At 38.3% G+C, this 26,840-nt stretch overlaps 2 long non-coding RNA genes across 6 annotated transcripts in view; one reads left to right on the top strand and one right to left on the bottom strand.

The window, feature by feature from the left end:
• The window catches only part of LOC114486870 (uncharacterized), a 96,015-nt gene that overhangs the window by 20,188 nt on the left and 48,987 nt on the right, over positions 1-26,840 (top strand). Inside the window, exon 3 of one of the 5 annotated variants that reach the window (XR_003681222.2) lies at positions 25,675-25,895. The exons of 3 other annotated variants lie outside the window; for them this stretch is intronic. This is a non-coding gene — a long non-coding RNA (uncharacterized lncRNA). Of the gene's footprint in view, positions 1-25,674; positions 26,835-26,840 lie in introns of those variants that run through there. One more of the 5 variants, XR_003681219.2, reaches the window with a different exon arrangement.
• The window catches only part of LOC129392414 (uncharacterized), a 133,967-nt gene continuing 115,953 nt past the window's right edge, over positions 8,827-26,840 (bottom strand). Inside the window, exon 3 of the long non-coding RNA XR_008618215.1 lies at positions 8,827-9,583. This is a non-coding gene — a long non-coding RNA (uncharacterized lncRNA). The remainder of the gene's footprint in view (positions 9,584-26,840) is intronic.

Genomic DNA, 26,840 nt, shown 5'->3' on the forward strand with positions numbered 1-26,840 from the left:
TGTGCAAAAGCTTATACAGTTGGTTAGGTGACATTTGTTTATTTTTGCTTTTATTTCTATTGCTTTGGGAGACTGACCTAAGAAAACATTGGTACAATTTATGTCAGAGAATGGTTTGCCTATGTTCTCTTCTAGTTTTATGGTGTTCTGTCTTGTATTTGAGTCTTTAAGCCATTTTGAGTTTATTGTTGCGTATGGTGTGAGGGTGTGTTCTAACTTCACTGATTTACATGGGACTGTCTAACTTTCCCAACACCACATGCTGAAGAGACTGTCTTTTCCCCATCATGTATTCTTGCCTCCTCTGTGGAAGAGTAATTGTCCATAGGCATGTGGTTTTATTTCTGGGCTGTCTATTCTGTTCCATTGATCCAAATGTCTGTTTTTGTGCCAATACCATGCTGATTTGATTACTGTAGCTTTGCAGTATTGTCTGAAGTCTGGGAGGGTTATGCCTCCTGCTTTGTTCTTTTTCTTCAAGATTGCTTTGGCAATTGGTTCCTTATAAATTTTAGGATTATTCTAGTTCTGTTAAAAAAGTCATGGGTAATTTGATAGGGATCACATTAAATCTGTAGATTTCTCTGAGTAGTATGGCCATTTTAACAATAGTAATTCTTCCAATCCAAGAGCATGAATTGAATCCTCTTGAATTTCTTTTATTCATGTTTTATAGTTCTCAGTGTAGAAGTTTTCACCTCCTTGGTCAGGTTGTTTACTAAGTATTTTATTTTGGGGGGTACAATTTTGAAAGCTCTTGCTTGTTTACATTCCCTTTCTGATATTTCATTGTTAGTGTAAAGAAATGCAACCAATTTCTGTATGTTAACCTTGTATCTTGCTACCTTGCTGAATTCATTTATCCGTTCTAGTAATTTTTGTGTGGAGTATTTAGGGTTTTCTGTATATAGTATCATCATCTGAACAAAATGACAATGTTACCTCTTCCCTACCAATCTGAATACTTTCTATTACTTTTTCTTATTTGATTGCTGTGGCTAAACTTTCCAATACTATGCTGAAGAGAAGTGGTGAGAGGGGTTTGTTCTCCTTGTCTTGTTCAAGATTTTATCAGGAAGGCTTTCAGCTTTTCACTGTTGAGTATTATACTGGCTGCAGGTTTGTCTTAAATGGCTTTTATTATGTTGAGATAGATATGTTCCCTCTATACCTACTTTGGTTAAGAGGTTTTATCATGAATGGATGCTCAATTTTCTCAAAGGATTTTTCTGCAGCTATTGAGATGATCATGTGGTCTTTGTCTTTTCTTTTGTTTATGTGGTGTGTCACACTGATTAGTTTACGTATGTTGAACCATCCTTGTGAACTTGGGATGAATCCCACTTGGTTGTGGTGTATGATATTTTTCATGTGTTGTTGTATTCAGTTTGCTAATAAATACTTTGTTGAGAATTTGTGCATCAACATTCATCAAAGATACTGGCCTGTAATTTTATTTTTTGGTGCTGTCTTTGTCTGGTTTTGCTATCAGGGTGATGGTGGCTTCATATAATCTCTATGGGAGTGTTCCCTCCTTTTCAGTATTTTGGAAGAGTTTGAGAAGGATTGGTATAAGTTCTTCTTTGTATGTTTGGTAAAATTCACCTGTGAAGCCATCGGGCCCTGGACTTTTGTTTATAGGGAGTTTTAAAATTACATATTCTTTTTCACTTCTAGGGCTTTGTTCAAAGTACCTATTTCTTCTTGATTCAATTTTGGTGACCTGTATGTTTCCAGAAACTTGTCCATTTCTTCTAGGTTGGAGAATTTGTTGGCATATAATTGTTCATAGTATATTCCGTTATGGTTTTTTGTATCTCTGCAGTATCGGTTGTTATGTCTCCTTTTTCATTTCTTACTTTGTTTATTTGGGTTCTCTCTCTTTTCTTCTTGGTGAGCCTGGCCAGAGGTTTGTCAATCTTGTTTACCCTTTCAAGGAACCAACTCTTGGATTTACTGATTTTTTTCTATTGTTTTTTAATCTCTACTGTATTTATTTCCTCTCTGATCTTTATCACATAAAGTCCCCTACGTACGAATGAGTTTTGCTCTGAGAGTGTGTTCGTAAGTCCGATCTGTTCGTTAAGGCCAACAAAGTTAGCCTAGGTACCCAACTAACACAATCAGCTATATAGTACTGTACTGTAATAGGTTTATGATACTTTTCACACAAATACATACAAAACAAACACAAAAATAAAACATTTTTAATCTTATAGTACATTACCTTGAAAAGCACAGTACAACGGCTGGCATACGGGCTGGCATTGAGCGAACAGGCAAGAAGAGTTACTGACTAGAGAGCAGTGAGAGGAGGTGGGAGATGGGAGAGCTGAAGGATCATCAGCAATAGGAGATGGAGGGCAAGCTGCAGTTTCACTCATGCCTTATGTGATTGGACATGCGAACACGTTTCCATCTTTTTTTTTTTAATTTTTGGGTGTGTTGGGTCTTCGTTTCTGTGTGAGGGCTTTCTCTAGTTGTGACAAGCGGGAGCCACTCTTCATTGCAGAGTGCGGGCCTTCTCACTGTCGCAGCCTCTCTTGTTGCGGAGCACAGGCTCCAGACGCGCAGGCTCAGTAGTTGTGGCTCATGGGCCTAGTTGCTCCGTGGCACGTGGGCTCTTCCCAGACCAGGGCTCGAACCCATGTCCCCTGCATTGGCAGGCAGCTTCTCAACCACTGTGCCACCAGGGAAGCCCCATGTTTCCATCTTTGAAAGTTCAAAACTTGAAGGTTCGTATGTAGGGGACTTAACTGTATTTCCTTCCTTCTGGTGACTTTAAGTTTTGTTTGTTCTTCTTTTTCTAATCCTTTTAGGTGGTGGGTTAGGTTGTTTGAGATTTTTCTTGTTTCTTAAAGAAGGCCTGTATTGCTATAAACTTCCCTCTAAGAACTGCTTTTGCTGCATCCCATAGATTTTGTATGGTTGTGTGGTTTTTGTTAAATAAATTTATTTATGTGTTTTTATTTTTGGCTGTGTTGGGTCTTCGTTGCTGTGCGTGGGCTTTCTCTAGTTGCAGTGAGCTGGGGCTACTCTTTGTTGTGGTGCGGAGGCTTCTCATTGTTGTAGCTTCTCTTGTTGTGGAGCATGGGCTCTAGGCACGCGGGCTTCAGTAGTTGTGGCTTGCGGGCTCTAGAGCACAGGCTCAGTAATTGTGGCGCACAGGCTGTTACTCCACGGCATGTTGGATCTTCCTGGGCCAGGGCTCGAACCCGTGTCCCTTGCACTGGCAGGCAGATTCTTAACCACTGCACCATCAGGGAAGCCCTTGTATGGTTGTGTTTTCATTGTCATTTGTGTGAAGGTATTTTTTCACTTTCTTCTTTGATTTCATCACTGACCCATTGGCTTTTTAGCAGCATGTTGTTTAGTCTCCATGTAATTGTTATTCCTTATTTCTTTTTCTGTGGTTGATTTCTAGTTTCATGCCATTGTGGTCAGAAAAGATGCTTGAAATAATTTGTATACTCTTAAATTTGTTGAGGCTTATTTTGTGCCCTACTGTGTGGTCAATCCTAGATAATGTTCCATGTGCACTGGAAAAGAATATGTTTTCTGAGGGTTATTTTTTTTATGTAATGTCAATGTAATGTCCTGAAAATATCAATTAAGTCTAATTGTTCTATTGTAACATCTAGGATCTCTGTTGCTTATTGATTTTCTGTCTTGAAGATCTGTCAATGGATGTGAGTTGGGTGTTTAAAGTCTCCTACTATCATTTTATCCTCATCGCTTTCTCCCTTTATGTCTCAGTATTTAAGTATTTAGGTGCTCCTATACTGGGTGCATATATGTTGACGAGTGTAAAATCCTCTTCTTGTATTGATCTTTTTATCATTATACATTGTCCTACTTCATCTTTCTTTATAGCCTTTGTTTTAAATTCTGTTTTGTCTGATACGTGTAGTGTGACACTTGCTTTCTTGGCATTTCCATTTGCATGAAATATCTCTTTCCATCTCCTCACTTTCAATCCATGTGTGTCCTGTGTCCTTTGTCCTGCAGTGGCTCTCCTGTAGGCAGCATATTGTAGGCTCTTGTTTTTTATCCAGTCTTCCACTCTGTGTCTTTTGATTAGAGCATTTAGTCCATTGACATTTAAGGAAATTACTGATAGCTATGTATTTATTGCCATTTTAAATCTTGTTTTCCCATTGTTTTTATATTTCTTCTTTGTTCCTTTCTTTTTCCTTTTGTAGTTTGATGATTTTCTTTTGCTTATGCTGTCTTCTTTTTGGTTGTTGTGAATCTATTGTATGTTTTTCATTTGTGGTTTACCCTTTGTTTCAAGTATGTTAATTCCTTCCTACGTCTACTTACCTTAGACTGGTAATCATAGGCTCAAACAAATTCTAGAAAAGAAAGTCTACATTTCCTTAACTCCTCCACGACATTTTATGATTTTGATGTCCTCTTTTACATCTTCATGTTCATCCTTTTGCTGTTCATTGTGGTTATCATAGCTTTCACAGAAATATTTTTATTTTTTTAAATCTACGTACTGGCTTATTTAAGTGATTTGCTTGCCAATTGTGTTTCTCTCTTTCCTATAGATTCTTACTTCTTTTCTATTCAGAGAACACCTTTCAATATTTCCTTCAGGATAAGTTTAGTGTTGCTGATTTCTTTTAGTTTCTGCTTGTCTGAGAAATTCTTTGTCTCCTATTCTAAATAATAATCTTGCTGGGTAGAGTATCCTAAGTTGCAGATTTTTCCCTTTCATGACTTTAAATATATCTTGCCACTCCCTTCTGGCCTGCAGGGTTTCAGTAGAGAAATCAACTGATAGTCTTATGGGGGGGGGGTTCCCTTGTGATTAACTCTGTTTTACTTTAAATATATCTTGCCACTCCCTTCTGGCCTGCAGGGTTTCAGTAGAGAAATCAACTGATGATAGTCTTATGGGGGGGGGTTCCCTTGTGATTAACTCTTTGTTTTTTTCTTTTAGTTTCTGCTTGTCTGAGAAATTCTTTGTCTCCTATTCTAAATAATAATCTTGCTGGGTAGAGTATCCTAAGTTGCAGATTTTTCCCTTTCATGACTTTAAATATATCTTGCCACTCCCTTCTGGCCTGCAGGGTTTCAGTAGAGAAATCAACTGATAGTCTTATGGGGGGGGGGTTCCCTTGTGATTAACTCTGTTTTTTTTCTTGCTGCCTCTAGAATCCTCCCTTTAACTTTTGCCATCTTTATCATGATATGTCTTGGTGTAGGTCTGTTTGGGTTTATCTTGTTTGGGACCCTCTATGCTTCCTGTACCTGTATATCTGTTTCCTTCTTTAGCTTCAGAAGTTTTCAGCCATAATTTCTTCAAATACTTTTTCAATCCCTTTCTCTGTTCTCCTTCTGGCATCCCTGTTATACATAGATGAGCATGCTTTATATTATCCCATAGGTCTCTTAATATTGCTTTCATTTGGCTTTCTATCTGTTGTTCTGATTGGGTGATTTCCATTATTCTATCTTCCAGGTAACTTATTCGTCATTGGGCATTATTCATTCTGCTATTCATTCCCTTTAGCTCAGCTTTTGTCTCAATGAATGAATTTTCTAATTCTTCTTGGCTCCTCCTTATAGCTTCTAGTTCCTTTTTACAGCACTCACTCTGCTTTCTATCCATCAAATAGTCCTTCTTAATTAATTCCTTCAGTATTTTCATTATATCCTTTTTGTACTTGGTGTCTATTGCACTGAAAAGGTCTCTTTTTTTCATTGTTTGTTCTTTCAGGGGAATTCTTTTGATCTTTTACTTGGGAGTGGTTCCTCTGCTTCTTCATTTTACTTACATTTCTCTTGCTCTATTAGTTTAGGGGAAACAATTCTCTAGTATGGTCTTGGCGGGCTATTTTTATGTGGGAGCATCCCTCTGTAGCCTGTGTGGGTTTAATATTCTTTGGTGCAAAGACTGTTTTTAGTGTGGATGCCTGCCACCTCTTGCCTCTGTGTACGCTGGCCAGCATCCCTTTGATAGGAGGTGTTCCTGGTGTTGTGGGTACCATAGCTTGCACTGGATATTAAGTGGGGCCTCCTCTTTGTTCTGTGCTTGTCACTGCCCTGTCAGGGGCCTGGTGTGTTCCCTAGTTGTTGGAGTAGAAGCCGCCAGATCTGTTTCTGAGGTGCATTTCTGAGCTCCGGTGTGAGGTAGATAGGATTGGAGTGCTTCCACTGGGAGAGGAGCCACTGAGTATTCCTCTGCCAGAGCTGTTCACCGGTGAATGTGCTTTGTTATGTCACCTGTCAGTCAGTCACCCATTGTGTGGGCTCACGAAGTATACTATTGTTGGCAATGCCCTTGGCCCCATTTCAACCTTGGGAATGGCAGCAATTGGCCCTTGTATCCCTAAAGCATTGTTTTCACAAGGCCACCAGTGCAAATTCACTGAAGTCAGGTCCCAGGACTGCAGTAGTCACTCACCTGGACCTGCTGTGGAAGCTATGTAGGCAGCTCAGACCCTGACCCAGCCCAACCCCCACGTGCATGTGCCCACCAAGCCCACAGTTGCTAAGGTCAGACCCGACGCAGCCTCAGGGGCACCCGTGCACACTCGATGTCCTGCAGGCGCTAAATTTACAAAGCCAGCAGCAGAGGTGTAAATCTGTGGCTTGCACAGCCACGGGGAGAGATTTCAACCCTGCTTCCTAATTCGTGTGGCCCCTGGGGCTCAGCTGTGGTTTCAGTCCCACCTCTGCACATGGGCAACCTGCTGGTGCTGATCCTAGAGCCCGCCAACGTGGCAGCTGGGGTGCAAGAGGCCATGGAGGTGGAAGTCCCCAAGGCAGCAGTTGGGACATGAGAGCTGGTGGAAGTGGGAGCCCCTCAGGAGGTGGCTGGGGCCCACAAGGCTGCCCAGGCAGGAGATGGTTGAGTTGGCAGACAGAGAGCATCAGTGACAGTACCTGAGCTTCTAAGAAAAGTTGGCTCCTTGTTTCAGGCAATTGGAATGGAGGAGAAGTGGCCTTCATGGCAAACCAGATATCTTTGATTATAAAAGTTTGTGATAAATGAATAACTACAGAGACTTAGTATGGTTGCCAATGTATCTCATATCAAACCAGATAGCCCAGTATCTGAACTTTTGGTCTTGCATCTGATTTTGCTGTCATCAATGTGTTTCCATAGTGCTTTGGAGCCTGAGAACCTCTGGTATTTAAAGATATTCCCTGCCTGCACTGGAACATTTGGAAATGGTTTTAAGAAATGTTGCCATGAAGGCAAGTAGGTTACCCAGATTACCTGCTTTCAGAAAGAAACTTGAAAAATAATATTTATTTTTTTACTTCTATCTATCTAATGGGAATGATTCAGTCCTAGGGAAAAATCACAGAGCCTTCAGTTAAGAAAACCCTTAGATACCATTCAGGTTGTTTCAGTCTCCAACAGGTATAGGAACACTTTGTAAGCAGGCTATCAGTTTCTGCACAAACAAACACTCCCAGTGATGGAAAGTAAATAATCTTTGTAAAGCAGTTTCAGTTATGCACTCCTTTCACTCAAGCCCTACTAAGCTCAAATCTGTTAATCTCAAATTCCCCTTCATTTTTTTTCTAATTCAATATTTAGAGACCTAACTTAAAAGAAAGAAAGATATCTTTCACATGATGATCCTGAAAATATTTGGATTCAAATCCTCACCAAATAGTCTTTTTGCCCAAATTATGTTTACATTTTCCTCAGTTGTTATTAAATGTGATTTCCATTCACTCACTCGTGATTTGAGTTTATATAATCTTTAGAATTTGGATTTTTTTTTTTAAAAGAACTCATGGGGATGGAACCAAGATGGTGGAGGAGTAGGACGTGGAGCTCACCATCTCCCACAAAAACATGATAAATACATCTACTAGTGGAGCAATTCACACAGAACATCTCCTGAATGCCAGCAGAAGACCTCAGACTTCTGAAAGGGCAAGAAAACCTGCACAAAATCAGGTGGGATGAAAGGAATCTGGACAGGGCTTGTGCTGCAGGGAGGGAGCTGTGAAGGAGGAAAGGTTTCCGCACCCTGGGAAGCCCCTTCACTGGCAGGGAGATCAGCCTGGATGGAGAAGGAGTTTTGGAGCCTAGGAGAACAGTGCAGCAACCAGTTTGCAGAAGCTAAAACGGGGAGTAACCTTCACAGAAGGTCAGCACTGCCACCCTTTGCTCCCCAGCATGATATGCTCATGTGTTGGTGTGGGTGGGCGCTGGGTGCTCAGGCTTCAGAGGTCAGACCCAGGGAGAGGACTGGGGTGGGCTGCAATGTAGACAGCCTGAAGAGGCTGGACTTTGGCAACTGAGGGTGTACTCAGAAGAAGCCTGGGCCTGTGAGAAAGGCAAGTTGCCATTATTAGGGGGCACACAAGGAGAGGGGCAGGACCACCATAAGCTTTTTTCCCTGTGAGCACTTTTAGGCAAAAAAACCTCTGCCTACAGGAGCTCCAGGGGTCGGGCCTGAGTCAACAGCACTGCTGTGAAACCCACGAGCAGGCGCCAAGCCCTGCCCCCACTGTCCTGGGAGTGCATGGGTGCAGCCATTGCTACAAGACCTGCAAGCAAACCCAAGTGCTGACCCCACCAACCCGGGAGCGCACAAGGGCTCCTGCACCTGCACAAACCATATCAAGTGGATAACAGCCATGCTGAGGAAAGAGGCAGTAAGCATACAAACTACAATCAATCAATCAGCCTCTTGATTTTGGACAAGATGGCAGAGTAAGACTTGACCTCACCTCCTCTCACAAAAACACCACTAGCTGCTGAGCAGCCATTGACAAAAATATCTGGAACCTACCAAAAAGATATTCTACATCCAAAGACAGACAAAGGAAAAGAAATGGTAAGAGGGGGTCATATGCAATATAATCAAATCCCATACCCAGTGGGTGGGTGACCCATGAAATGGAAAATAATTATATTATAGAGGTTCTCCCATAGGAGTGAGAATTCTAAGCCTAATGTCAGGCTCCCCAGCCTGGGGGTCTGGCAGTGGGAGGAGGAGCCCCCAGAGCATCTGGCTTTGAAGGCCAGTGGGGTTTGATCACAGGGCTGGGGAAAACAGAAACTCCACTCCTGGAGGGCACACACAAGGTCTCGTGCACACTGGGACCCAGGGCGACAAACCAGCAACTTCATAAGGGCCTGAGCCAGACCTACCTGCTGATCTTAGAGGGTCTCTCTCCTGGGGAGGCAGGGGGAGGCTGTGGCTCACTGTGGGGACAAGGACACTGGTAATGGAGGTACCAGTGAGTACTCATTGGCGTGAGCTCTCCTGGAGACTGTCATTTTGATACCAAGACATAGCCTGAACCAATGCCCTGTAGGCTCCAGTGCTGGGACACTTCAGACCAAACAACCAACTGGGCAGGAACACAGCCCCACCCATCAGCAGACAGGCTACCTAAAATCTTCCTGAGCCCACAGCCTCTTCTAAACAAACACGCCCCTTGACACAGCCCTGCCCACCCGATGGACAAGACACAACTCCACCCACCAGTAGGCAGATACCAGTCCCTCCCACCAGGAAGTCTGCACAAGCCCCAGGACCAAACTCACCCACCAGGGGGCAGACACCAGAAGCAAGAGAAGCTACGATCTTGCAGCCTGCAGAAAGGAGACAACAAAAACACAGAAAGTTAGACAAAATGGGATGGCAGAGGAATATATTCCAGACTAAACAACAAGATAAAAACCCACAAGAACAACTAAATTAAGTGGAGATGATTGATAGGCAATCTACCTGAAAAGGTTATTAGAGTAATGATAGTAAAGATGATCCAAGATCTCCGAAAAAGAATGGAGGCACAGACCAAGAAGATACAAGAAATGTTTAATGAAGAGAGAGATAGAAGATTTAAAGAACAGAGTTGAACAATACAATAACCTAAATGAAAAATATACTAGAAGGAATCAATAGCAGAAGAAAAGATAAATGACCTGGAAGACAGAGTGGTGGAAACCACTGCCACAGAACAGAATTATGAAAAAAGATATGAGGACAGTTTCAGAGACCTCTGGGACAACATTGCATGCACTAACATTCACATCATAGGTGTCCCAGAAGGAGAAGAGAGAGAGAAAGGGGCTGAGAAAACATTTGAAGAGATAATAGCTGAAAACTTTATTAACATGAGAAAGAAAACACTCAAGTCCAGGAAGCACAGAGAGTCCCACACAAGATGAACCCAAGGAGGAACACACTGAGACACATATTAACCAAACTGACCAAAATTAAAGAAAAAATATCGAAAGGAACAAATAACCTACAAGGGAATCCCCATAAGGTTATCAGCTGATTTTTCAGCAGAAACTCTGTAGGCCAGAAGGGAGTGGCACAATATATTTAAAGTGGTGAAAGGGAAAAACCTACAGCCAAGAATACTCTACCCAACAAGGCTCTCATTCAGAGTTGATGGAGAAATCAAAAGCTTTACAGACAAGCAAAACCTAAGAGAATTCAGCACTGCCAAACCAGCCTTGCAACAAATCCTAAAGGAACTTCTCTAAGTGGAATGGTCCACAAAAGGAACTTCTCTAAGTGGAATGGTCCACAACTAGAAACAAGAAAATTACGAACTGGAAAGCTCACTGGTAAAGGCAAACCTACATAGAGTAAAGGTAGGAAAATCATCCACACACAAATATGATATCAAAACCAGCAACTGTGAGGAGAGGAGAGGAGAGTACAAATGCAGGCTATTGGAAATGTATTTGAAATTAAGAGACCAGCAACTTAAAACAATCTTGTTCATATATTAAACTGCTATATCAAAACCTCATGGTAACCACAAACTAATAATCTACAATAGATTTACACACTAAAAAGAAAAAGGAATCCAAACATAACACTAAAGATAATCATCAAATGACAAGAGAAGTGAACAAAAGGGGAAAGTTAGAAAAAAGACCTATAAAAACAAACAATAATTAACAAAATGGCAATAAGAACATACATATCAATAATTACCTTAATTGTATAGAGATTAAATGCTCCATCCAAAGAGACTGGCTGAACAGATTCAAAAGCAAGACCCATATATATGCTGTCTACAAGAGACCCACTTCAGATCTAGGGACACAGACAGACTGAAAGTAAGGAGATAGAAAAAGGTAATCCATGCAAATGGGAATCAAAAAAGACAGTGGATTAGCAATACTCAGAAAAAGTAGACTTTAAAATAAAGACTGTTGCAAGACACAAAGAAGGACACTACGTAATGATTAAGGGATCAGGATCAGTCCAAGAAGAAGGCATAACAATTGTAAATATATATGCACCCAACATAGGAGCACCTCAATACATAAGGCAAATGATAACAGCGATAAGAGAGGAAATTGACAGTAGCACAATAATAGTGGGGGATTTAACACCCCACTTACACCAATGGACAGATCATCCAGACAGAAAATCAAAAAGAAAACACAGGCCTTAAGTTACACATTACAGCAGATGAACTTAATAGTTATTTCTAGAACATTCCACCTGAAAACAGCAGACTACACTTTCTTCTCAAGTGCACATGGAACATTCTCCAGGACTGGATCACATCTTGGGCCACAGATCAAGCCTCAGTAAATTTAAGAAAATTGAAATCATATCAAGTATCTTTTCTGACCACAATACTATGAGATTAAAAAACACAAACACGTGGGGGGCTAAACAGTGTGTTACTAAACAACCAATAGCTCACTGAAGAAATCAAAGAGCAAATCAAAAAATACCTAGAGACAAAAGAAAATGAAAGCAAGAAAATCCAAAAGCTATGGGATGCAGCAAAAGTTGTAAGAGGGAAGTTTGTAGGAATACAATCAGGAAACAAGAGAAATCTCAAATAAACAATGTAACCCTACACCTAAAGCAACTAGAGAAAGAACAAACAAAATGCAGAGTTAATAGAAGAAAAGAAATCATAAAGATCAGAGCAGAAATAAATGAAATAGAAACAAAGAAAACAATAGCAAAGATCAATGAAAGTAAAACCTGGTTCTTTGAAAAGACAAACAAAATTGATAAACTGTTAGCCCGACTCATGAAGAAAAAACGGGAGAGGGCTCAAATCAATAAAATTAGAAAGGAAAAAGGAGAAATTACAACAGACACTATAGAAATACAGAGGATCAGGAGAGACTACTACAAGCAACTATATGCCAAAAAAAAAACAGGACAAGCTGGAAGAAATGGACAAATTCTTAGAAAGGTACATACAACCTTCCAAGACTGAACCAGGAAGAAATAGAAAATATGAACAGACCAATCTTAAGTAGTGTAATTGAAACTGTGATTAAAAAACTCCCAACAAACAAACTTCCAGGACCAGATGGCTTCATAGGTGAATTCTATCAATACTTTAGAGGAGAGTTAACACCTGTCTTTCTGAAAGTATTCCAAAAAACTGCAGCAAAAGGAATACTCCCAAACTCATTCTATGAGGCCACCATCACCCTGATACCAAAACCAGAGAAAGATACCACAGACAAAGAAAACTACAGGCCAATATCACGGATGAACATAGATGCAAAAAATCCTTAGCAAAATACTAGCAGACCGAATCCAACAATACATTAGAAGGATCAAACACCATGGTCAAGTGGGATTTATCTCAGGGATGCAAGGATTCTTCAATATCTGCAAGTCAGTCAGTGTGATACACTACATTAACAAATTGAGGAATAAAAACCATATGATCATCTCAATAGATGCAGAAGAAGCTTTTGACAAAATTCAACAACCATTTATGATAAAAACTCTCCAGAAAGTGGTCATAGAGGGAACTTACCTCAACATAATAAAGGCCATATATGACAAACCTACAGCTAACATCGTATTAATGGTGAAAAGCTAAAAGTATTTCCTCTAAGATCAGGAACAAGACAAGAATGTCCACTTTTGCCAATTTTATTGAACCGTTTTGGACATTTAATTTAATGTAGGAGAAGGAAGTTGCAAGACAGCAAGAGTGGAAGGATGTGAGTTCACCCCTTCTTACAAAAACACCAAAATCACAAGTAACTGCTGAACAGCCATCAACAAAAAATTTTTGGAAACTACCAAAAAAGATATCCTACATCCAAAGACAAAGAAGAAGCCACAGCAAAATGTTAGGAGGGGCACAATCATGATAAAATCAAATCCCATACATGCTAGGTATGTGACCCACAAACTGGAAAATAATTATACCACAGAATTTCTCCCACAGGAGTGAAAGTCCTGAGCCACACATCAGGGTTCCCCGTTTTGGAAGTCCTAGCCATGGCAATCAGAGGAGCAAAAAGGAATCCAAATTCAAAAAGAAGAAGTAAAGTTGTCACTCTTTGCAGATGACATGGTAATATACATAGAAAATCCTAAAGATGCTAAAGATGCTACCAGAAAACTAGGTGAGCTCATCAAGGAATTCGGTAAAGTTGCAGGATACCAAATTAATTCACAGAAATCTCTTGCATTCCTACACACTAACAATGAAAGATCAGAAAGAGAAATTCAATAAACAACACTACTTACAATTACATCAGAAGGAATAAAATACCTAGGAATAAACCTACCTAAGGAGGCAAAAGACCTGTACTCTGAAAACTATAACACACTGATGAAAGAAATTGAAGATAACACAAAAGATGGAGATATATACCATGTTCTTGGATTGGAAGAATCAATATTGTCAAAATGTCTATACTACCCAAAGCAATCTGCAGATTCAATGCAATCCCTATCAAATTACCAATGGCAGTAGTATCAAAAATCTTAAAATTTGTATAGAAACACAAAAGACCCTGAATATCCAAAGCAATCCAGAGACAGAAAAACTGAGCTGGAGGAATCATGCTCCCTGACTTCAGACTATGCTACAAAGCTACAGTAATCAAAACAGTATGGTATTGGCACAAAAAACAGACTTAAAGATCAATAGCACATGATTGAATGCCTAGAAATAAACCCACACACTTATGGTCGATTAATCTATGACAAATGAGGCAAGAATATGTCAATACAATGGAGAAAAGACAGTCTCTTCAATAAGTGGTGCTGGGAAAACTGGACAGAGCTACATGTAAAAGAATGAAATTAGAACATTCTCTAACACGATACACCAATATATACACGAAATTGATCAAAGACCTAAATGTCAGGCCAGACACTATAAAACTCTTAAAAGAAAACATAGGCAGAACACTCTTTGACCTAAACTGAAGTAACATCTATTTCAATCCATCCCCTAGAGTAATGAAAATAAAAGCAAAAATAAACAAATGAGACCTAAGTAAACTTAAAAGGTTTTGCACAGCAATGGAAGCTATAAACAAAATGAAAAAACCCACAGAGTGGGAGAAAATATCTGCAAACCAAGTGACCAACACAGGATTAATCTCCAAATTATACAAACAGCTCATGCAGCTCTATGTCAAAAAAAAAAACCCAAACAACCCAATCAAAAAATGGGCAGGGCTTCCCTGGTGGCACAGTGGTTAAGAGTCCGCCTGCCGATGCAGGGGACACGGGTTCGTGCCCCGGTCCGGGAAGATCCCACATGCCGCAGAGCGGCTGGCCCCCGTACCGCCAAAAAAAAAAAAAAAAAAAAAAAAAGAATGAAATAATGCCATTTGCAGCAACATGGATGGAACCTGGAGATTATCATACTAAGTGAAGTAAGTCAGAGAGAGAAAGACAAATATCATATGGTTCCACTTACATGTGGAATCTAAAGAGATGATATAATTGAACTTATTTGCAAAACAGAAACAGACTTACAGACGTAGAGAATGAACTTATGGTTACTGGGGGGAAGGGTTTGGGGGAGGGATAGATTGAGAAGTTGGGTTTGACATATACACATTGCCATATTTAAAACAGAGAACCACCAAGGACCTAGTTGTATAGCACAGGGAACTCTGCTCAATATTCTGTAATAACCTATATGGGAAAAGAACTTGAAAAAGAATAGATACATGTATATGTATAACTGAATCACTTTGCTTTATACCTGAAACTAACACAACATTGTTAATCAACTATACTCCAATATAAAATAAAAAATAAAACAAAAGATGATCTAGCAACTCTACTCATAAGTATATATCCAAAAGTATTCAATGCAGGGACTCCAACAGATACTTGTATACCATGTTCTTAGCAGCATTATTCACAACAGCCAAAAGATGGAAACTATCCAAGTGTCCATCCACAGATGAGTTGATAAACAGAATGAGGTATATACACAATGGAATATTATTCAGCCATTAAAAAGGAACCAAATTCTGATACATGCTACCACGTGGATGCAACTTGAAAACATTATGCTATGTGAAATAAGACAGACACAAAATGACACATATTGTACAATTCCACTTAGATGAGATACTGTAGAATAGAGTTACCAAGGGCTGTAGGCAGGGAGCTATTGCTTAACAGGTGCATAGTTTCTGTTTGAGATGATGAAAAAGGTATGGCTTAATGGATACATGATTTCTGTTTGGGCTGATAAAAATGTTCTGGACTCGTGGTGATTGTTATACAACCTTGTAAATGTACTTAATGCCACTGAGTGTACACTTAAAAATGGTTAAGATTGTGAATTTTATATTCTATATGTTTTACCACTATAAAAAATAAATTAACATCAGGGGAAAAAAAAAAGAAAAAATAAGACATGTGACCAACATGAAGAAAGGAAATCTTAAAAGTTCCTGTGGTAAAAATGTTATTACCTAGAATCTAAAGAACCACATAATTTCAATAAATGACTTTCATATTATGGCAAGAAAAAAAAAATAACTTTTGCTTCTGGTTTTTTAGATTCCCAACTTTAAAAATTTTTAATTTGGGTAACATTGATTTATAATATTGTATAAGTTGCCTGTGTACTGCATTATATTTCTACTTCTGTATACCCTACAACATGCTCACCACCAAAATTTATTTTCCATCCATGACCAAGTATTTGATGCCCTTTACCCATTTAGCCCTCCACCACCACCACCCCTTCTTTTCTGTAGATGCTACTCTGTTCTCTGTATCTATGTGTTTGTTTTTGTTTGATTTGGTTTGCTCATTTATTTTGTTGTTTGTTTATTATTTATATTCTACATATGAGTGAAATCGTATGGTATTTGTCTTTCTCCATCTGACTTAGTTCACTTAGCATAATCCCCTCAAGGTCCATCCATGGTGTCACTAATGTCTGCCTACTTCTTTTTCTCTCTTCAGCAACCATCTTAGTTTAAAATATTATCAGCACTCAGTGCCCTTTTCACTGGACTCCCCAGATCACTTTTGTTCCCATTCCACTCTAGTCTCCATATGATTCAAGTGGAACATCAGATCATTTCATTCCCTTGCTTAAAACTTCCTTAACTCCTAGGACGAAGGCCAAAACTCTCAACATGGCCTCTACATCTAAATACATGATCTTCACTCTGCCTATCACCACGGTTTGCGTTTGGGCTACTACCTATCTTGCTCTCTCCTTTCAGGCACATTGGCATTCAGGCACTTGAAAGTACCACATGCTCTCCAGTCTGAGGGCTACAGAGAGTTCTGGCCCCTGATCTTCATGCCACTAGCATTTGCCATGCTATATCTCATTTCAAAAGTCTTTCCCAACTCTATCCTATAAGGGACACTATTTTACAAATCCGTGGCACCCTTTATCTTTTCTTCATAGAATGCCTTAAAGATACTTGTGTGATTGTTTAATACATCTCTGTCTTCTCCATGAGACTGAGGACACAGGGCAGGGGGTGGGGGGAATCTTTCTTTCTCCAGCATCATATTTCCAAGCAGAGCATATTGTTTGGCATATGTAGATGCTTAGTAACTATTTACTGATTGATTGATTGGATAGATGGATGAACTTCCAGTTTTTATTAAATGTACTAAGATCCTTCAAAATATTGTGATTGAATTAAATAGGGATGTGATGGTTAAAAATGTGTTGACCCTGGAAACAGTCATACAACGATTTCTCTACTTAATTGTGGCCTTGAAATAACTCTGAGTTAATCTCTCTTTTGAATGTTTAGTCTTCTCTTTTTTTCACTATTTTTTAATTGGCACATAAATACTACAAAAACATTTCGTCAAAACAAAAAGACTGACAAAAGAATACAAGATTGGCTCTCACTACCAATTTAGAATTTGGGCCAATATGAACATGAACAAAGTTTTCCTGTGTTTTACTAAAGAAAAAAATGATATCTGAGTCAATGTAAGAGAGTGTTTAAAAAAACATGCTTTCAGTTTGATGGTCTAGCTATGAAATCTTGGATACATTAACTATTTACTTGATCAATTCATTTATATATAAAATGCAAATATTATTTTAGATTATAAAAATCTATAAAATAATGTTGATGATTATGACTGGAACATTGATAGTAAACCATAAGTACTACATATGATTATCAAGTTAATAAAGAATGCAAAGCCATTGCAAGAGAAAATTTCAACCTAAGAAAATGGAATGTGTTCAAATAATATAGATGAAATAAATCTCAAATATTACATGTCGTAATTAAAAGCTTGCCTTCCCTATTTCTTAAATTAAGGTTTAGTAAAACTTTGCTGAGCTACTTTGAATTACAGCATATGATTGAAAGCAATAAAACAACATTCAAAATACAAAAATTTTAGCTGATAGTAATATACAAAGATTAACATATTAAAGACTCATTCATATTTCAAAAGCCCCTGATTTGGCTGTTATGTTATTATCAGGGGTTGGCAAACAACAGCCTGCAGGCCAAATCTGGCTGGCCGTCTGCTTTTGTATGGCCCACCAACTAATAGATTTTTACCTTTTTAAGTGGTTGAAAAGATCAAAAGAAGCATGTCTTGTAACATGTAAATGTTATGTGAAAGTAAAAATTCGATGTCCGTAAATTAAGTTTATTAGAACACAGCCATGCTTATTCATTTAATTTACATATAGTCTATGATAGCTTTTGTGCTACAAATGCAGGGTTGAACAGTTGGGACAAGGACTGTATGTCCTAAAATATTTAGTATGTGGCTCTACAGAAAAAGTTTGCCAACTCCTGTTAGTATCATGGGATCATATCGAGCCTGTTATGTATTTTGGTCCTTTTTGGGATATCTGTGTTCCTTAATCCTGCATTTTTGTGTGCTGACTGGTCCTGACATTAGAACATATCCTTGCTTTACTGATTTAAGACAAATAAACTTGCCCAAATCCTTTATTGTTCTTCATCAGTCACCTAAGTCTTCTCGTTCCTGGCCTCCCCTACTACCCACCTAACCCCAGCCTGCCTGTCTGCCCAGGTCTTAAGTCTTAAATGAAATAACCATAGAAGCTATTCACATGGACTGTCTAACCACTTTACCCAAATGTGCAAGTGAAAATCATATTGTAAAGTAGATAACCTCAGAGGCTCCCTGAGGAAACTGTGTAAATGAGTCTTGTTTTTCTGAATAGGAATCCAGCATCAAGTGAAGTAATGATCCAATGTAAAGACATATGCAAATTTGCATGAACAGTTAAAATCATCAAACATGCATTTCAAAATATAAACTTTTACAACTGGAAGGATCTTTGGAAATAATCCATTTAAATTTTCTAATTTTCAGATGACAAAATGGAGGCCCATGCATTCTTTTCCAAGATCATACAGCTAGTGTGTATCACAGACTGCACCAAAACTCACCTCTCCTCTTCCCAGACCATACTGCTAAAGTCCATAGCAATGTGGTAATGAGAGTATTCACTTACTATGCAAAAACATTTAATATATTATGTAAGGTACATATATGATACAAAATATATTTGATCAGAAGCTTCATGTATTTAAAATTAACATTATTTAATAAACACTAATTAAAATTAATCCAATTTAGTTTTCTTTGCTTATCTTCTCGAAGTATAGATTTCTGTTTTGTATTAGTGGGGGTAGAGTGGGGAAAATCAGCGAGAGTGGGGATGAGATGGGCTGGGACCTAAAACCTGGGACCTGGGACCTCTACTGCAGCTCTTGGACCTGGACAAACTTCTCCCTGAGCAACCAGATACGAAGAAACTATAAGGGACTAAAATTAACTGTGTGCATGTGCAGTGGGGGCAATTATGAACAAGATACACAAAGACCAAAATCCCAACTGCCACTTCTGAGGAGTCTGGAGCAAAAGCAGGGTACTGCGCATGCGCCCTGCACACAGCACCCCCCCCCCCCAGGGGGTGGGCAGTCCACCTCAGCCACCCCTCCAGCCCGACCCCTGGACCTGCCCCCACCCTCACCCCATCTAAGGAACCAGCTCGCCCCCCTCAAGGAGCGAGCAAGGGAACCCGTTACTTGTTTCGCGCGCTGTGGCATGAGTCCCAGTAAAGCCTTGCTTGAATTTCTTGTCTGGCCTCTTATCAATTTCCACTGATTACAGAGTCCAAGAACCCGGGTTGGTAACAGGGAGATTGATTTAAATAACTGAATAGAATCATGTTTCCTCTACCAAAGTTGAAATTTATGTCATTTTTGTGGTTTTTCCTTTCTAGATTTCCCTATCAAAAGCAAAGAGTTTCATAGGTATAATACTTATTTTTCTTTTTTCAAAAATAAAACTTGAATGACTAAAGACTTTTGCCATGCAGTTTTGTGGATAAGTAGTCTCTACAATCAGTTCTTTTTGTTTTTATTTTGCCCTTTCTCTGATAACGTAAACCCGCAGCCTTAAAATATCAAAAGAGTATAATATTTCATTTTTAAGTGAAAACGAAACAAAGGGAAATCTCAAGAATGTATGTGGAGGAAGAAAAGATTGTGGGCATGGTCATTTGACTAGATTTGCTATTGTGAAAACTATTTTAAAAGTTTTTTTAATTTTTAGTTTTTATACAATTTTTAAAAGTTACACTCCATTTACAATTATTACAAAATACTGGCTATATTTCCTGTGTTGTACAATACATCCTTGTAGCCCATCTGACACTCACTAGTCTGTATCGTCCTCTCTCCTACCTATGTTGCCTCTCCCCTCCTCTCCCCACATCTTTTCCAACCACAACTCTATGAGTCTAGAAATCAACTACAAGGAAAAAACTGCAAGATAACTATTTATAGTTAATTGTATGTGTAACACGATTATGTATATTTTTAAATATCCCATCATAGAAACTGCCACTTCTCCCTCTTCTTTAGCCCTTGGCAAGCCCCCACAGTACACAAGGAATGACCAGACTAAAAGTGATGATTATTGGACTCATCAACTAGACAGTGTTAAATGAAGAGAGTGTAAGGAACATTAGGTGCTGCGAGTGTTGACTAGGTGTATCAGAGAAAGAGTTTTCTTGACAATGAATTATTTATTCCCAAAGTGAATTCTTAATTTTCCTCCAAGATGCACATTTTATTCCATGGCTGGCCTAGGCTCTGGGACCTTCCATTCCTCTCAGAGTGATGACACAGGTGTGGCCTGGGATTTCTCAGACTGAGCTAAACTCTGGTACTGGTGAAATGTGAGGACAGTGGAGGGAGTCTCGGGAGGAAGATACCAGATGTGGGATCAAATGAAAGGAGATTGTTTAGAAATAGGTTAGAAATTTTAAGTCTCAAGTGAAACCTGATGCTGTTCAATTAAAAATGCGTGCTCTGCATAAAGCAAAAAGAATTAATTAAAAAGGGATTTCAGGAAGGAGATCTCATCAATTTTACTCTTTCCACTGAACAACTATGAATACTAACACCACAGTCACAGATATTCTAAGCATTGCTTATAATATTTTCAGAGAAACTTTCTCCATTATTTTCCAGTTACTTTTTAATCTATTTAGCCAGTAAATCAATAATTACCATTAAAATGCACATACAGAATAACAGAAGAAAATGTAGTTTTGGAGAAACTAAAGATGTTTCTAGAAGTTATGTAAAGCAAACTTCATACTAACTTATTCTTTTATCAGAGAGTCTCAAAATCACTATTCTACTCTCAAACATTTTAAACTTAGCTAATAAATATTTTTGTCCCATACATTGAAATTGTGAACTGAATTATATTTCCTATTAGAAATAAATCCAAAATAAACCTTTTCTGTGCTGAAATGTAATCCTGGCCCAGCAGGAGACCAAGAAGACTTCAAAACAGTCTTGATAAGGCAGGAGATTTACAAAATTTCTGATTTAATTCAGTACTTAATACAGATTTCAAAAGCTCTAAAATGTCACTGCATTCTAAACCAAATAATCCTTGTATATAAAATCTGCAGTACCCTCAACTCTAGTTGTTTGGAAAGTTTCCAGGAGTCTTATATCTACACTTGCACCTAAAAGAGAATAAAATTATAATTGTGCTTGCGTGGGAAAGCTTCAATATTCTAAGGAAATTTGTGTTTTTTTCTTTAGTTTTTAATATCTCAGTGCTAATTTTCAGAATCAAAGGTTGAAGACATTTCACATCTACTTATAACTAGTTGATCTTCTGTTTCTCTGAGTCCAGGTGTGTTTCGCTGAGTCCACAAACAGATGTTTGTGTTTGTGGGGCTGGGGCAGGAGAGGGAATAGGAGAGGGGAAGAGAGAGAGAGAGAGAATCTTCCAGCAGAGTTTACCCCCAAAATTAACATATCTGCTCAGATTAATTACTGCCATTTTGTCTGATTTCATTTGGCATAAATGTATACAATAGTCAAAGTGCGAGCTGGCCCATGTGGCTGAGTCACCATTTTTGATGATTAATGTTGAGGTTGAATGATTACTATTTGTCTTCTGTTGCACTGTAAATTTCATGAGGGAAGGAACCATGTCTGTTATGCTCACCTCATACTCGCAGCATCTAGACTAATTCTGGCACCTAGGAGGATTTCAGTCATATTTTGTAACAAAAATATAGTGTATAAAATGGTATTCATAGAAAGATAGACTTTGTTTAATTATTCACCACAATGTCCTTAGTGTTTATTTTTCCCCTGGCCCTACTGTTTTCCCTGACCTAACCCCATTCAGGCCACAGTTGCCCTGCTCTAAGCTCAGAGCAATTGGTGTGTAGACATAGGTGAGCCTCTGGGAAAGGATGGTCCTGTGCTCTGCCCCCCACATTAAATGTGAGGAGGGTATTGGTTAGTGAAATCCCAAGAAGAGAGAATGCATATGCTATGTCTGAACTAGAGCCCCAGGAAGCCCCCGGAGCAGTATGGTTACATGGCACATCTAAGTGGAAAGCTTTGCAGCTCAGAGAGTGCCCCATGCTCAAGCATGACACGGGAGCAAGAATGACAAAAGCATAAAACAGAAAAAGGAAGAAGCCTCATGGGAAACAAAGAATAACTCAGCAGCTTCCTGTTTTGATCAACAACCATGGACCAAAGAGAATCAATGAGAACAGATATCCCCTAACCCATATCCAGGCCAAGATGCCGTATTGTTATAACAACTTCCTAAAAATTTAACCCCAATGCCAAGACAAATTATTTCATTCATCCTACCCAAAGGGAGGCGTAGAATATGAAATAAGTTGTATCATGGAGGAAACTGAAAATATAATTAAGATACATTTAAAAAAATTCTATTTAATATTTGAAAATATTCTTGGCCAGGAAAACACACTTCCAAATCTTTCATTCAAAATTTCACTCTGACAGTAAAGGTGGTACTGATGGAAGAGGAGTAATTCACTTGGGCTTAAATCTTTCACAAAAAGAAATTAGTGACTCAGAATGCCATCAGGTGACCAGATAAAAGGATGCAATAGGTGGGGAGACTAATTAATGCATCACTATCAAAATGTAGACTCTAAGCTCTAAGGTTATAGTTCATGTCATCTTTCAAAAACCAGTAAAATGATCATGCAACCCATAGTGAGTTGTCTTTCATGCTTGTATAGTGCTCTTAAGATGCTTGTGTCCGCTTGAAACATAATCTGTATCTAACTTCATTAGTTCACCCTGACCTTTCCAGCCTAGCAACAGGAAAGGACAATGTGCTTTGAGGTAGGTAACCTCATTATTAATGGCGTGATGAGATTTGTCACTGTAAAAAATCATTTTCACTGCCTTGGCATAAGAGACAGTACAAAACTACTTTCCTGTCCTGGGGAAGGAAAATGGCCTATGTTATTCATGAGTTCTTTAATGTTTTCAGAAGGTTTTCTTTGGTTTTGCTTTGTTTTCATTTTCTAATATCTAATCTTGTTTTTTTAAAATTAATTAAATCACTGAAAAGCTTATGCATTAAATGATGAGGAATTCAGAATCTTAATGTTTGACTAAAGTCAGGTCTACTGAGGAGCACTGATTTAGTTATCTAATGCTAAACACACAAACAAGTCTATGTTATGTTATTATTATTTACTTTCACTTTATATTAAAAGAAGAAAAGCGTGGTTAATCCTGAATGACAATTTCCCCTTCTGCTATAATCCACTCAGAGTTCAAGGACAAACATCAGATCCATATTCTCTCCAAGGAGGAGAATGTTTGGAATTGTCCCTTTTGAGTTTCAAAACATTAGACTCAACTTTATTGGTATAAGTATGGTATTAAATTTCCCTTTGCTGATTCAGAACTTATTTTTCCACATTTCTGATGCCCAGCTGATGATGTCAGCCTTCATATGAGAGTGCTTTGTTTGTTTGTTTGTTTTTCGGTATGCGGGCCTCTCACTGTTGTGGCCTCTCCCGTTGCGGAGCACAGGCTCCAGACGCACAGGCCCAGTGGCCATGGCTCACGGGCCCAGCCGCTCCGCGGCATGTGGGATCTTCCCGGACCGGGGCACGAACCCGTGTCCCCTGCATTGGCAGGCGGACTCCCAACCACTGCGCCACCAGGGAAGCCCATCTGAGAGTGTTTTATCGTAGTAAGTCTATTAATTTCATAATCTTTAGTTATTTGCACCACTTATACATCTGTCTAAGAGTTCTCAAACCCTTTGGTTGAGTGTTGCGGTGTGCATCAACTGCTTAGCTTTTCTGAGCTGTCTGTGCAAAGACGAAGGGCCTTTGTGCCTTCTATAGAAAGCTCTGAAGCAGGAAAGCAGAGAATTGCCCAGCCAAATGCTTGAGGTGGGGTAAAAATACATGCTGCGCCGAAATCATAGAACCAGAAACCATGTGCAGCGGAGCAACAAAAAACATCTTCTACAGCTTCTATTTCTAGTTTGTTAGAGGTTTCAGCAACAAGGGATGCCAAATTTTATCACGTGTTTTTCCCACAACTTTTAAATTCATTAACATGATTAATTTACATTAATTGATTTGCTAATGTTAAACAAACCTCCCAATGCTGGGATAAATGCAAGTTGGTCATGATGTATCAATGTATTTATATATTGCTGAATTCAATGTGCTAATCCTATGTTTGGAATTTATACAATCTACGCAACTAAATTCAGAAGTAATATTTTTCCTTTCTCACACTTCTGTTATCAGGTTATGGAATGGATGTTATGCTAGTATCATAAAATGAAATTATGGATTGTTCCATTTTCCTTTTTATTCTCTGAAAGAGATTATATAAGAATGGAATTATCCAATTCTTTACATATTTAGTTGAACTTGCCAGTAAAACTCTTAAGCCTGAAGTTCTCAGTAAGAAGATTAACAATATTGGATTTTTGTTAATGGATATAGGAGTAATCTGGTTTCTACTTCTTGATCCAGTTATAAGTTATGTTTTCATAAGAACTTATCCATTTCATTGACGTTTTCAAATTGGTAGTTTATAATATTCTCTTATTATTGTTACTCTTTTCTATATTATAGTTCTGTCTTTTGTTCTGTTACTTTTTTCTTGATTAATCTCATCATGGGCTTGTCTATTTTATTAGACTTTAGAATAACCAACATTTGGCTTTGTTGTTTCTGTCTATTGTATCTTACTTTCTATTTCATTGATTTTCCTCTCATTATTTGTTCTCTCCATCCATTTAATTTCTTTGAATTTACTATTTTGTTATTCTTTTTAACTTCTAAGATGCAAGATCTGAGACCTAATTTTTAGGCTTTCTTCCTTTCTCATAAAAGCATGTAAGGCTATGCATTTATCTGTAAATAATGTTCAACTTGCATCCCATACATATAAATATGCGGTATTTTCATTCTGATTCAGTTCTAAATATTCTATTATTTGGATTATAATTTCTTCTCTGATCCAAGGGTTATTTAGCTGTATTTTGGAAATTTCCAAACAGATGGGGTTTTTGTAACTATCTCTTGTGTTGCTTTCTAACATACTAATATTGTGGTCCAAGAACACAATCTCTTAAATTTCTTGAGATTTTTCTTTATTGGCCCAATATGGATTTAATTTTTATAGGTCTCTTGGGTCTGTGTTTAAAAAGATTGTGCATTCTGCAGATGTTGTATGCATATCCTTTAGTTCAAGCTTGTAGATCATGTTGTTCATATGTTCAATCATTTTATTAAGCATTTACCCCTTTGTCTATCAGTTACTGAGAAAGTTACGTTAAAATCTCCCATTATGATTGTGGATTGCATGGATTGGTATATTTCTCATGTAATTCTGACAATTTTTACTAAATATATATTTTTTTTGAGGCTATATTGTTTGGGGTATAACAATTTTAAATTGTCATATATTCCAGAAGGATTTAAAATTATATTTTTATGTGGTAATCCTCTTTATTTCTAGTACTTTTTTGTACTCAGGTCTATTTCGTCTGATGTAAACATAACTGCAATAGTATTTGTCTGATATATATCTTTCCACATATTGACCTTCAACCTTATCACGTTCTTTTATGTCAGGTATATCCATCTTGCTGTGGATGTTATGGTGTGCCTCCTGTCTCTCCTCTTCTTCATTTCTGTAACACAAATGCCATGCTTAGAAATTCAGAAGCTTCTTGAATAGTCAGGCCATCTTGAGAATGGGAGGCTTGTGGCATGGACTGTGCAGCAGCAGAAGGAATCTGGATTCCTGACAACTGTGAAGTCCCCTTTCTACCCTTTAATATGTACCTTTGGATGTAAGCCACTTGTTTTGGTTTTCCCCTATGTACAGCTGAGTTTAATCTTAACTGATACTCAAACATATGGCCTACTAAGAAACTAAAGACAAATCTACCTCAATACTGCCTAAATACATTTAAGATCCAGTTACAAGCAAAATCTTTTACATACATAGATTTTCAAAGTAGATAGTTACTATATCAGAAAAGTTATCTTGAGGGTGATGGCTTTTTAACTGAGCTTTGAATAAAAGGTAGGAAAAAGTGAGAAGTATTACAGTTATATTGAACATATGGGAGAAAAAAAAATCTCAGAAGGAGAAAGTGACACATTAATAATGATTTCTCAAATTTTAATGATTAAATTTTGAAGTATTTAAAGGAGATGGACCAAAACCAAAGATGTCACAAAAAAGAAAACTACAGGCCAATATCACTAATGAATATAGCTAATCAAAAAAATCCTCAACAAAATACTAGCAAACAGAATCCAGCAGCACATTAAAAGAATCATATACCATGATCAAGTGGCGTTTATCCCAGGAATGCAAGGATTCTTCAATATATGCAAATCAATCAATGTGACACACCATATTAAAAACCTGAAGGATAAAAACCATATGGTCCTCTCAATAGATGCAGAAAAAGCTTTTGACAAAATTCAACACCCATTTATGATAAAAACTCTCCAGAAACTAGGCATAGAGGGAACTTACCTCAACATAATAAAGGCCATATATGAAAAACCCACAGCCAACATCGTGCTCAATGGTGAAAACCTGAAACCATTTCCACCAAGATCAGGAACAAGACAAGGTTGCCCACTCTCACCACTATTATTCAACATAGTTTGGAAGTTTTAGCCACAGTAATCAGCAAAGAAAAAGAAAAGGAATCCAAATTGGAAAAGAAGAAGTAAAACTGTCACTGTTTGCAGATGACATGATACTATACATAGAGAAT

This window comes from Physeter macrocephalus, chromosome 9, assembly GCF_002837175.3.
Source record: "Physeter macrocephalus isolate SW-GA chromosome 9, ASM283717v5, whole genome shotgun sequence".
In the NCBI taxonomy this organism is placed as follows: Eukaryota; Metazoa; Chordata; class Mammalia; order Artiodactyla; family Physeteridae; genus Physeter; species Physeter macrocephalus.